Genomic DNA, 13,331 nt, shown 5'->3' with positions numbered 1-13,331 from the left:
ACTGCGTCGGGTTTCACAATACAAACAATACGTAATACGCCTTCTACCTGTCTCAGAAGACACCCTCCCAAAATGCCAGAACGGCTTTCGCCCCTCCAGAGGAACAGTGGACATGATCTTCACTGCACGACAGCTCCAAAAAAAGGCTGGAAATAAAACCAACCTCTGTACATGACATTAATTGACCTTGCCAAGGCATTCGACACAGTGAATTGCAGTGCTTTCTGCACCATCCTCCAAAAAATAGGATGCCCTGACAAATCTGTGAACATCCTGCGATTCCTCCATGATGACATGATGGCAACAGTTTTGGACAACAATGGCTCCCAAAGTGACCCATTTAAGGTGGAATCAGGTGTCAAACAGGGATGTGTTATTGCCCCAACTTTATTCTCCATCTTCATCGCTCTGACACTTCACCTTTTTGATGGGAAGCTTCCCACCGGAGTGGAAGTCATCTATTGGATAGATGGCAAGCAGACTGAAAACCAAAACCAAGGTCACAACAACAACTGCTATAGAACTCCAATATGATGATAACATAGTCTGTGCGCATTCAGAAGAACACCTACAAGACACTCTAAACGCATTTGCAGAAGCATATGAGAAGCTCAACCTCTCACTAAATACCGAGAAAACCAAAGTGCTCTTCCAGCAAGCACCAGCCAATCCCTCTTCAATGCCAGAAATACAGCTTAATGGTGTAACATTAAAAAATGTTGACCATTTCCGCTACCTTGGCAGCCACCTCTCCACAAAAGACAACATTGACACTGAAATACAACACGGCCTCAGCTCTGCGAGTGCAGCATTCTTCTGAATGAAGCAGAGAGTCTTTGAGGACTGAGACATCCATAGGGATACCAAGATGCTTGCTTATAAAGCTATTGTCCTCCCAACCTTGCTATACGCCTGCGAGACATGGACTGTCTTACAGACATCACACTCAACTCCTGGAACAATTCCATCAGCGTTGCCTCTGAAAAATCCTGCAAATCTCTTTGGAAGACAGGCAAGGAAATGTCAGTGTACTGGAAGAAGCAAAGACCACCAGCACTGAAGCAATGCTCCTATGCCATGAACTCCACTGGACTGCTCACGTTGTTCAAATGCCAGATCACCGTCTCCCAAAAGTTACTCTACTCCGAACGCAAGAACAGGAAAAGTACGGTAATGTTGGTGGACAGGAATAGAGATTGAAAAATGGGCTTAAAGCCAACCTTAAAAATTGGCAGAGACCAAGAATTAGGAAGCCCTGGCCCTTGAGCACTCTAAATGGTGGTCAGCGTGACCAGTTGTGCTGCAGAATTCAAAGAGGCACGAATGGAGGGCAAAAGGGAAAAACGTGCCAAGAGGAAGGCGCGTCAAGCCAACCCTGACCATGACAACCTTCCACCTGGAAACCAATGTCCTCGCTGTGAGAGAACATGCGGATCGAGAATAGGGCTCCACAGCCACCTACGTCTCTACTACCAAGACACTACACTTGGAGAACCATCATTCTCGGGCTACGAGGGATCACCTAAGTGAAATAAGTGACAATACATATTAAATGCCGGCACTGTTATTGTTCCCTACTATAACCACATCACATCCCAAGAAAATATTTAGTGTTTGACATCAGAACTACATCTTCCAAGCCAAAGGATCCTCTTTTCCTGTGCCTACCTCACTCAGTTAAAACAGATAATGCAGGGAACAACCAATGCAGGGAGGAAATGGGACATGCCCAGGATCCTCTTGGTATTCATACCAAATTTTCGGGGTCTAGATATCTGCCCAACTGCTCTTTGGAGGGAAGGATAGTAGATGAAGTCCTTTGGCCACATCAGGAGAAGAAAGGAAAGCTTAGAGAAGACAATGATGCTAGGGAAAATGGAAGGAAAAAGGAAGAGGGGCCGAACAAGGGCAAGGTGGATGGATGGCATCCTTGAAGCGACTGGATTGACCTTGAAGGAGCTGGGGGTGGTGACAGCCAACAGGGAGCTCTGGCATAAGGTCACGAAGAGTCGGAAACGACTGAGCGAATGAACAACAACAAGATATCTGAGAGCACACAGGAGAAACAGATTATCCAATTTCCTATAGATCTTCATGAGACAACGGAGGAGACTGTGACATTGAACATGGTGCCAGAAACAAAATGAACCCTCTTTGTGAACTCCAAATAAATACATTTGTGTATTTGCCTGCCTTTCATTTGTCTCTCCAACTCAAGTTTATTTCCAGAATACATTTTTCATTGTTCTCCCTACATTACCATCCCATAATATGTGACCTCAACAACCACAGACAAAGGCCAGCAGCAAACTCCCAGCCTCAAAAGTCTTATGACTACAAAAGCCACTGCAACTGTTGGATTGTTGCAGTCTTTTCTAGAATTACCCTGCTCATTCATCGTTTGCAACACATGTCGAATGCTAGCCAAGACTACTTCCATCTAAAGAATTCAACCACATTATAGATTTGACACAACGTCCATTCATCCTGCACAATGCCCCTCCACACCTTTTGTGGTTCCACAGTATGTCCAATGAATCTTTTCTTTTCAACTTCCAAATGACAGAGGAGATCCTGGCTTCATGTCTATTTTATGTGTGTTTATAAGATGAGTTTCATCTTATAAACATCTCACTTTTGGATTTATACAGCAACAAGTCATTTAGAGGTACGTCATATGTTAGATAAACATATGATTCTACTCTATGCTGCCAAACGTCCGCAACATTTCAAGCTTTAAATCTTAAAAATGATTCTAAAACTTATTGTAATAATAAGGGAGAAAAATATGTTAATTATGCAAAGGCCAAGTTGACAAATACATGAGTAAAGATTCTATTAAATGAGCATCAACTCACTGATTAAAATGTGATAATTACAGGCGTGCAATAGAAGAGTGCTATATTGACAAAGTACTCCCTGTATTTGAAAACAAACAACCTATCATTAGTTAATGTTTCCTAGAATTAGTCCTTACTAGTAGCCTAACTGTGTTGTCATGGTACAAGCTAATGTTCTGCAAGGGAATGAGATGTAACAGGCACACAAGAGCTAAAGAAATAATAATAATAATAATAATAACCATAACAACAACACTTTATTTGTACCCCGCTACCATCTCCCGAAGGTACTTGGTGCGGTTTACATGAGGCCCAAATACAACAATACAAGAAGTAAAACAACAATACAAGTAATAAAAATTAAAAAAAAAACATAGACAATAAGATATACAACATTATCAATAAGACAGCACACAATTAAAAACAGTGGGAAGGCCAAATGTAAAATTAAAATTGGAAGTGATGCTGGGACATGGACGAAAAGTTGATAGTGGTGCTTGTGGAAGGGCATACGAGCAGACCTAAAGAAATGTAAAGTGCTTTGGAGGACAAAGTGCTATGGGATCATTATTCCGGGAAGGCACACTGGAACGACCACGTCTTCAAGTTCCTCCTAAAGACTGCCAGAGTTGGGGCCTGTCTGATGTCTTTAGGGAGTGAGTTCCAGAGTTCTAGGCTAGCAACATTCATATTTTAACAGTTTGAGGTTCTCCAACTTCATAATATCATGTTCTGCATACAAATAATTGCACAGAATTTAGATTAATATATCTCTTTTGTAAATTTCATGTATTTACCAGATGCAGGATATATCAGAATGGTATCATACTTTCTATCCTCAAGGCAGTATGATGCAAAGTTGATTCCAAGGGTAAACATCTGCATGTTATTTTATAAGCAAATTATGATATCAGATAAATCTAGCAGACACAGACACCACCCACTTTGGTTAGGTTTGGATCCTACACATGCATATTCAATTTCTGTTTTGTCTTTCCTTGCAAATAAAAGGCCAGTGTGACTTAAAAACCAATTAAAAACACCATTGCAAATACATATAAATACGATATTAAAATCCATATTAAGATTTAATCTGATTATGCATCAAGGCATACAGACAAGTATAATAAACAGATTGTCGGAAATCTCATCTATTTGCATCTGAGCAGGGCTTGACATGCCATCCTGACCAGCACCATTTTTTGAATGCCATCCACACGCCTGAAATCCCAGTTGCCCCCAGCCCTGACTCACACATTTACGCACAATGAGCTTGAACAAATACACAGGAAGAAACTGTGATGGTGAAATCTGCAGTGACTCAGAGTGGAGGTGAAGAGTGCTGCCAAGGTGTATTTTCCACTGGCTTCACAACGCAACCTGAGTCCTGTTCACAGACACAGTATCTCCACATAGTTGCACATTAGCAGAGATGTGAAGAGGGCAAACCATCAATCAGGAAGGCCCTGGGCTGAATCTTGCCTGGGTTATTTGCTCCCATGGGTCTCTGGCAAACTACTCTCTCAAATGATTTCACCATCAGATATATGAGTGCTAATACCTTAGAGACAAGGTAGGCTACTTATAACAAATACTTTTAATAAACAAAGTTTACAGGATTTGTTTTAAGGGTTGCGATTGTTTCCAAAGCCCTCTGAATATTTAAAAGTCCTGCAAAAATGGCGATTATTTTATTTCTATATGAAAGGGATGGTTAATGAAATCTTCTACAACTTTAGACCTTCTACTACTCACAAGTGGCAATATATTTCCCAACCACTTTGCAGATTTTGTTTATTTATTTATTTACTATATTTGTATACCGCTCTTCTCAGCCCTCAGGCGACTCAGAGCGGTTCACAATAGCAAAATTCAATGCTTAAAACATCATAAACAGTTAAAAACAATTAAAACAATAGCATTATAACAATCAATTAATAATAATAATAATAATAATAATAATAATAATAAACCTTTATTTATACCCCGCTACCATCTCCCGAAGGACTCGGTGCAGCTTACAAGAGGCCGAGCCCAAATACATCAGTAAAAACAACAACAACAATACAGACAATAAATAAAATCATAAACAAAGCAGTAAACATTAACAATAACACCATGATGCATTAAAAACCTGTGGCAGGGCCAAATGTAGTAATTAAAAATTTAAAAATAATGCTGGGCATGACCAGGTGACATATAACTAGGATAGGTATTTGGAGAGGGATGGAGCGAGCAGACAATCCTAGATCACTAGTAAAGTGCATTTAGGGACATATTAGGGACATATCCTATATTTGTTACACTGCCTATTCAAATGCCTGCTTGAACAACCAAGTCTTCACTTTCCTCCAAAATGCTAACAGAGAGGGGGGCGATCTAATTTCTGCAGATAGGGCGTTCCACAGCCAAGGGCCACCACTGAGAAGGCCCTGTGTCTCGTCCCCGCCAGATTCTTTCACCATCCCACACTCATAAGATCCAACAATTGCCACTAAGAACAACTGCAGACAAGATTACAGAACTAATTTATCACACTCAAATAAAGTTTCTATGGAAAGCTCTTGTCAGTTTCAGCCCTACATCCAGCCATGGAAGTTGATGGTTGATCTCAGACCCGTTCCTACTTTTTAGGCCCTTGTTCTCATTTAGATGGACAAATGGACAATAAACAGAGGCTGGATGGCCATCTGTCAGGGGTGATTTGAATGCAATATTCCAGCTTCTTCATAGGGGGTTGGACTGGATGGCCCATGAGGTCTCTTCCAGCTCTTTGATTCTATGTGTTTCCAGGCTGGAAGTAGATGGAGAAGGCTCCCAAGAGGCAATCTTCCCTTAGAATCATAGAATCATAGAATCAAAGAGTTGGAAGAGACCTCATGGGCCATCCAGTCCAACCCCCTGCCAAGAAGCAGGAATATTGCATTCAAATCACCCCTGACAGATGGCCATCCAGCCTCTGCTTAAAAGCTTCCAAAGAAGGAGCCTCCACCACACTCCGGGGCAAAGAGTGGTTCTTAACCAGTGGTTCTCAACCTGTGGGTCCCCAGGTGTTTTGGCCTGCAACTCCCAGAAATCCCACCCAGTTTACCAGGTGTTAAGATTTCTGGAGTTGAAGGCCAAAACATCTGGGGACTTATAGGTTGAGAACCACTGCCCTAAACAAACCACATGCAAAGTGGAAACCCTGCTTAATCGGGAGCAAATTATGCCAGTCTCCTTTCCTTGATATGCTCAATTTATTGATTTGTCAGTTTGGTGAGGGTAATGAAAATAACAATACACAGAGCCACTAACCAGCCATGGAAACAGAAAGGTCCAAGAGTCAGAATGGCCACCTCCATCCAAACTAGGCCAGTTGGTATAACCTGCCTGACAGGTAGATATTCACTGTGTAAATGTTTGAAGAAGGGGGAAAACAATGAGCATGTTATCAGCAATTTGGGCCTGAGAGGGAGAAACCTGACAGATTCACAGCCACCCACAGGCCTAAACTTTCAAAAGAGATAAGGAAGAGATAGAAATGTTGGGCCAGCTCCAAGGTTTGTTCAATCAACCAAAACCCAGGTCTCCAGGCTAAGTGTATAAGGTGCATATGAAACTTAAATTAACTAATTAACTAATGTAAATTAACCAGGGTTCTATTTCCAAAATATTTCATGATGTATATCCAAATATTCCAATATCCAAGGGGGAAGATTAGAGTATCCCTTTAATCAGAATTTCAAAATCCAAAATTGTCCCCCTGGGTGTTTGAGAGAGTGGCACGTTTCCTTTCTGGAGATTCAATGTACACAAGCCTTGTTCTGTTCACAAAATTATTAAAAATATTGTGAATAACACTGTCTCCAAGGTATTGTCGAAGGCTTTCATAGCCAGAATTACTGGGTTGTTGTGATTTTTCTGGGTTGTATGGCCGTATTCCAGAAGCATTCTCTCCTGACATTTCGCCTGCATCTATGGCAGACATCCTCAGAGGTTGTGAGGTCTGTTGGAAACTTATTTGTACCCCGCCTTTCTCAACCCCCCAGGGGGCTCATAAATGCTTCTGGCATGCACATATGTGGTGGGAATGTCCAAAGGCAAAAACATTTTGAGAACAAATAACAGAAAAAATGGAGAAAATATTTAAGATACCACTTCAAATAAATATGGAGTTGATGTTCATGGGAATATTAGGAAACAAGAAAATCAATCCAAAATATCAAGATTTCTTCAAAGCAATGATTCTTGCTTCTTCAAAGCAATGATTCTGTGATAGCTTGGGGTTGGAAAGATGCAAAAAAACCGAATATGGCTAATTGGAATAAATATTTGTTTGACCAGATCCAATCAGAAATTATTGCAAATGTAACCTGTGAGGATATGAAGGAAGATAAAATGAGGAAAATTAAAGAGAAATGGTTCATATATTCAGAATAGATAAAAAGAGGCGAAGCCAATGTAAATATTGTACAGTGATGGGAAAAGCTGAGCTCATGGATGGAGTTAAAGTTCTAATGGAAATGTGGTATTTGGGGTGGGGGGGGGGGAGGGAAGGGAAAAAACAAAAACAAAAGAGTGAATGAACTCTAAGACATACTAGATAAGTGTGTGGATAATACTGAATGGAGGAGGTGGAGGATAATGGTGTAGACTTGTGGTTATAGACGACATGCATGTGAACATCCTGCGGCTCCTCCATGATGACAACAGTCTTGGACAGCAATGGCTCCCAAAGTGACCCATTTAAGGTGGAATCAGGCATCAAACAGGGATGTGTTATTGCCCCAACTTTATTCTCCATCTTCATCACTATGATACTTCACCTTGTTGATGGGAAGCTTCCCACCGGAGTGGAAATCATCTATCGGACAAATGGCAAGCTCTTTAACCTCAGCAGACTGAAAGCCAAAACCAAGGTTACAACAACATCTGTTATACAACTCCAGTATGCTGATGACAACGTCATCTGTGCACATTCAGAAGAAGATCTACAAGCCACTCTAAACACCTTCGCAGAGCATAGGAGAAGCTCGGCCTGTCATTGAACATCAAGAAAACCAAAGTGCTCTTCCAGCAGTCACCAGCCAATCCCTCTCCAACGCCAGAGATAAAGCTTATTGGTGTAACATTACAAAATGTTGATCATTTCCACTCCCATGGCCACCACCTCTCCACCAAAGTCAACATTGACACTGAAATACAACACCGCCTGAGCTCTGCGAGTGCAGCATTTTTCCCAATGAAGCAGAGAGTGTTTGAGGACCGGGGCATCGGTAGGGAGACCAAGGTTTATAAAGCTATTGTCCTCCCAACCCTGCTATACACCTGTGAGAGGTGGACTGTCTACAGACATCACATGCAACTCCTGGAACGATTCCATCAGCGCTGTCTCCGGAAAATCCTGCAATTCTCTTGGGAAGACAAGCGGACAAACGTCAGCATGCTGGAAGAAGCAAAGACCACCAGCACTGAAGCGATGGTCCTCCGCCATCAACTCCGCTGGACCGGCCACGTTGTCCGGATGCCCGACCACCGTCTCCCAAAGCAGTTGCTCTCCTCTGAACTCAAACAAACTAGTCCAATGTGGGCTAGGCAAAACTACGGTGAGATGGATCAGTAATTGGTTAAATGGACGAACGCAGAGGGTGCTCACCAATGCTTCCTCTTCATCTTGGAAAGAAGTGACTAGTGGAGTGCCATCAGCAGGGTTCTGTCCTGGGCCCGGTCCTGTTCAACATCTTTATTAATGACTTAGATGAAGGGCTAGAAGGCAGGATCATCAAGTTTGCAGACGACACCAAATTGGGAGGGATAGCCAATACTCCAGAGGACAGGAGCAGGATTCAAAATAATCTTGAGAGATTAGAGAGATGATTGGCCAAAACTAAAAAAAAATGAAGTTCAACAGGGACAAATGCAAGATACTCCACTTAGGCAGAAAAAACGAAATGCAAAGAGACAGAATGAGGGACGATGAGGCCTGGCTCGAGAGCAGTACGTGTGAAAAAGATCTCGGAGTCCTCGTGGACAACAAGTTAAACATGAGCCAACAATGTGATGTGGCGGCAAAAAAAAACCCCAATGGAATTTTGTCCTGCATCAAGAGGAGCCTAGTGTCTAGATCTAGGAAAGTCATGCTCCTCAGGCTCTATTCCGCTTTAGTTAGACCACACCTGGAATATTGTGTCCAATTCTGGGCACCACAACTCAAGAGAGAGATTGACAAGCTGGAATGTGTCCAGAGGAGGGCGACTAAAATGATCAAGAGTTTGGAGAACAAGCCCTATGAGGAGCGGCTTAAGGAGCTGGGCATGTTTAGCCTGAAGAAGAGAAGGCCGAGAGGAAATATGATAGCCATGTATAAATATGTGAAAGGAAGCCACAGGGAGGAGGGAGCAAGCTTGTTTTCTGCTTCCCTGGAGACTAGGACGCAAGGGAACAATGGCTTCAAACTACAAGAGAGGAGATTCCATCTGAACATGAGGAAGAGGAAGAACTTCCTGGCTGTGAGAGCCGTTCAGCAGTGGAACTCTCTGCCCCAGAGTGTGGTGGAGGCTCCTTCTTTGGAAGCTTTTAAACAGGGGCTGGATGGCCATCTGTCAGGGGTGGTTTGAATGCAATATTCCTGTTTCTTGGCAGAATGGGGTTGGACTGGATGGCCCAGGAGGTCTCTTCCAACTCTAGGATTCTGTGATTCTATGTAAACATTACAATCAAACCGAAGATCACCTAAAACCCATTCAAATATTGTAACTACAACACTGAAACGGCTTCCCAGGCTGGTTCCTAATCGCCATTGAGGAAGGAGGAGTTCAACAGGTCGAGGCCTCCCTCAAAGGGTCCCCAAAACAGGCCCAAAGGGAGCCTGATTGGGAGTAGTGCGGCTCCCCTCAGCCCCAGGCGCGGCCTACGGAGCCTCCCTCTCTCCCTTCCCCTTCTCACCTCAAAAAAAGACGGGGAACAGCTCTCCAACCGCCTCCTTCCTTCCTTTCTTCCCCTCCGCGCCTCCTCACACGCCGCCCGCTTTCGCCTTCTCCTCGTTCTCCTCCTTCGCCGCTTCCCGGCTTCCGTCGCTCCGCCTCTTTTTCGTGCGCATGCGTAGAAAGAGCCCGCGAGTAAGGGAGGAACAAACCCTTTCCGCCATTTCTCCTGCCCTAGACTTCAACCTTTTGCGCGCATGCGCCACCGGGTGTTTTTTTTTTCTCTTCTGCTCTGCTAAGCCACGCCCTCCGCTCGCTGATGCCAACTGCTGCAAAAGCTTCCGCTTGGTCCTAGCGCCGGGACGAAGATTGTGCGCATGCTCCAGGAAGAGCCTTAAAGCTGTCATGGGAGTAACTCCAGCTATATAACCTATCTCTACACATAACAATGTTTGTTTGTATTTCTCAAAATTGCTTGCTTTTCGTTCATTTACAAGGATTTAAGACAAAATATTATGGTTTTCTTCATCATCCTCATCATCAATAATAATAATAATTTCCTTCCTCTATTCCTAGGATTTGGCAAACCTTGCACCTAGAAAACCTGATTGGTGAGTATAAGCAGTAATCTACATAAATAATCAAGAGAAGGTGGCAAGACTATACAGAAGATCTGTATAGGAAGGATAATAATATCGAGGAGAGTTTTGACGGTGTGGTGAATGAATTAGAACCAGACATCCTGAGGAGTGAAGTGGAATGGGCCTTAAAAACAAAGATGGCAGGGACCTAACAGAAGCTGAAGAGATCAAGAGAAGGTGGCGAGACTATACAGAAGATATGTATAGGAAGGATAATAATATCGAGGAGAGTTTTGACGGTGTGGTGAATGAATTAGAACCAGACATCCTGAGGAGTGAGGTGGAATGGGCCTTAAAAACAAAGATGGCAGGGACCTAACAGAAGCTGAAGAGATCAAGAGAAGGTGGCGAGACTATACAAAAGATCTGTATAGGAAGGATAATAATATCGAGGAGAGTTTTGACGGTGTGGTGAATGAATTAGAACCAGACATCCTGAGGAGTGAGGTGGAATGGGCCTTAAAAACAAAGATGGCAGGGACCTAACAGAAGCTGAAGAGATCAAGAGAAGGTGGCGAGACTATACAGAAGATATGTATAGGAAGGATAATAATATCGAGGAGAGTTTTGACGGTGTGGTGAATGAATTAGAACCAGACATCCTGAGGAGTGAGGTGGAATGGGCCTTAAAAACAAAGATGGCAGGGACCTAACAGAAGCTGAAGAGATCAAGAGAAGGTGGCGAGACTATACAGAAGATATGTATAGGAAGGATAATAATATCGAGGAGAGTTTTGACGGTGTGGTGAATGAATTAGAACCAGACATCCTGAGGAGTGAGGTGGAATGGGCCTTAAAAACAAAGATGGCAGGGACCTAACAGAAGCTGAAGAGATCAAGAGAAGGTGGCGAGACTATACAGAAGATCTGTATAGGAAGGATAATAATATCGAGGAGAGTTTTGACGGTGTGGTGAATGAATTAGAACCAGACATCGTGAGGAGTGAAGTGGAATGGGCCTTAAAAACAAAGATGGCAGGGACCTAACAGAAGCTGAAGAGATCAAGAGAAGGTGGCGAGACTATACAAAAGATCTGTATAGGAAGGATAATAATATCGAGGAGAGTTTTGACGGTGTGGTGAATGAATTAGAACCAGACATCCTGAGGAGTGAGGTGGAATGGGCCTTAAAAACAAAGATGACAGGGACCTAACAGAAGCTGAAGAGATCAAGAGAAGGTGGCGAGACTATACAGAAGATCTGTATAGGAAGGATAATAATATCGAGGAGAGTTTTGACGGTGTGGTGAATGAATTAGAACCAGACATCCTGAGGAGTGAGGTGGAATGGGCCTTAAAAACAAAGATGGCAGGGACCTAACAGAAGCTGAAGAGATCAAGAGAAGGTGGCGAGACTATACAGAAGATCTGTATAGGAAGGATAATAATATCGAGGAGAGTTTTGACGGTGTGGTGAATGAATTAGAACCAGACATCCTGAGGAGTGAGGTGGAATGGGCCTTAAAAACAAAGATGGCAGGGACCTAACAGAAGCTGAAGAGATCAAGAGAAGGTGGCGAGACTATACAGAAGATCTGTATAGGAAGGATAATAATATCGAGGAGAGTTTTGACAGTGTGGTGAATGAATTAGAACCAGACATCCTGAGGAGTGAGGTGGAATGGGCCTTAAAAACAAAGATGGCAGAGACCTAACAGAAGCTGAAGAGATCAAGTGAAAGTGGCGAGACTATACAGAAGATCTGTATAGGAAGGATAATAATATCGAGGAGAGTTTTGACGGTGTGGTGAATGAATTAGAACCAGACATCCTGAGGAGTGAGGTGGAATGGGCCTTAAGAAGCATTGCTAACAACAAGGCAGCAGGAGACGACGGGATCCCAGCTGAACTGTTTAAAATCTTAAAAGATGATGCTGTCAAGGTGATGCATGCCATATGCCAGCAAATATGGGAAACACAAGAATGGCCACCAGACTGGAAAAAATCAACTTATATCCCCATACCAAAAAAGGGAAATGCGAAAGACTGCTCAAACGTACAGTGGCCCTTATTTCTCCTCATGCCAGGAAGGGAATGCTCAAGATCCTGCAAGGAAGACTCCAGCAAGACATGGAGCGAGAGTTGCCAGATGTTCAAGCTGGGTTTAGAAAAGGCAGAGGAACGAGAGAGGAACCAGATTGCCAATATCCGGATGCTGGAGAATGGAGAAAGGCAGGAAGTTTCAGAAAAACATCTATTTCTGTTTCGTTGACTATTCCAAAGCCTTTGATTGTGTAGGTCACAATAAATTGTGGCAAGTTCTTGGTGGTCTGGGCATACCAAGCCACCTTGTCTCTCTCCTGAGGAATCTGTACAAGGACCAAGGAGCAACAGTCAGAAGTGACCACGGAACAACAGACTGGTTCAAGATTGGGAAAGGCGTCCGGCAAGGCTGCATCCTCTCACCCAACCTTTTTAACTTGTATGCAGAACACATCATGCGAGGATGTGCGGGGCTTGAGGAATGCAAAGCTGGGGTGAAAATGGCTGGAAGAAACATTAACAACCTCAGATATGCAGATGACACCACTCTGATGGCCGAAAGCGAGGAGGAGCTGAGGAGCCTTCTAATCAAGGTGAAAGAAGAAAGCGCAAAAGCTGGGTTGCAATTAAACATTAAAAAAACCAAGATTATGGTGACAAGAATGATTGACAACTGGGAAATAGAGGGAGAAAATGTGGAGGCCGTGACAGACTTTGTATTTCTAGGCGCAAAGATGAGTGCAGATGCAGACTGTGGCCAGGAAATCAGGAGACGCTTCCTTCTTGGGAGGAGAGCAATGTCCAGTCTCGATCAAATAGTCAAGAGTAGAGACATCAGACTGGCAACCAAGATCCATTGCCTAGTCAAAGCCATGGTCTTCCCTGTAGTCACCTACGGATGTGAGAGCTGGACCTTAGGGAAGGCTGAGCGAAGGAAGATCGATGCTTTTGAGCTGTGGTGT

At 43.3% G+C, this 13,331-nt stretch overlaps 1 protein-coding gene across 2 annotated transcripts in view; it reads right to left on the bottom strand.

The window, feature by feature from the left end:
- SCAP (SREBF chaperone) overlaps positions 1-9,971 on the bottom strand; it is a 91,291-nt gene extending 81,320 nt beyond the window's left edge. For both annotated transcript variants that reach the window (XM_067470427.1, XM_067470426.1), the window contains exon 1: positions 9,768-9,971. The gene's annotated coding sequence lies outside the window, so the exon portion shown is untranslated. The remainder of the gene's footprint in view (positions 1-9,767) is intronic.
- Between the last annotated feature and the right edge of the window lie 3,360 nt (positions 9,972-13,331).

Source organism: Anolis sagrei, chromosome 6 (genome assembly GCF_037176765.1).
Source record: "Anolis sagrei isolate rAnoSag1 chromosome 6, rAnoSag1.mat, whole genome shotgun sequence".
NCBI classification, from domain to species: domain Eukaryota; kingdom Metazoa; phylum Chordata; class Lepidosauria; order Squamata; family Dactyloidae; genus Anolis; species Anolis sagrei.
Note: the sequence above shows the minus strand (reverse complement) of the source record. Positions and strands in the feature narration are given on the sequence as shown.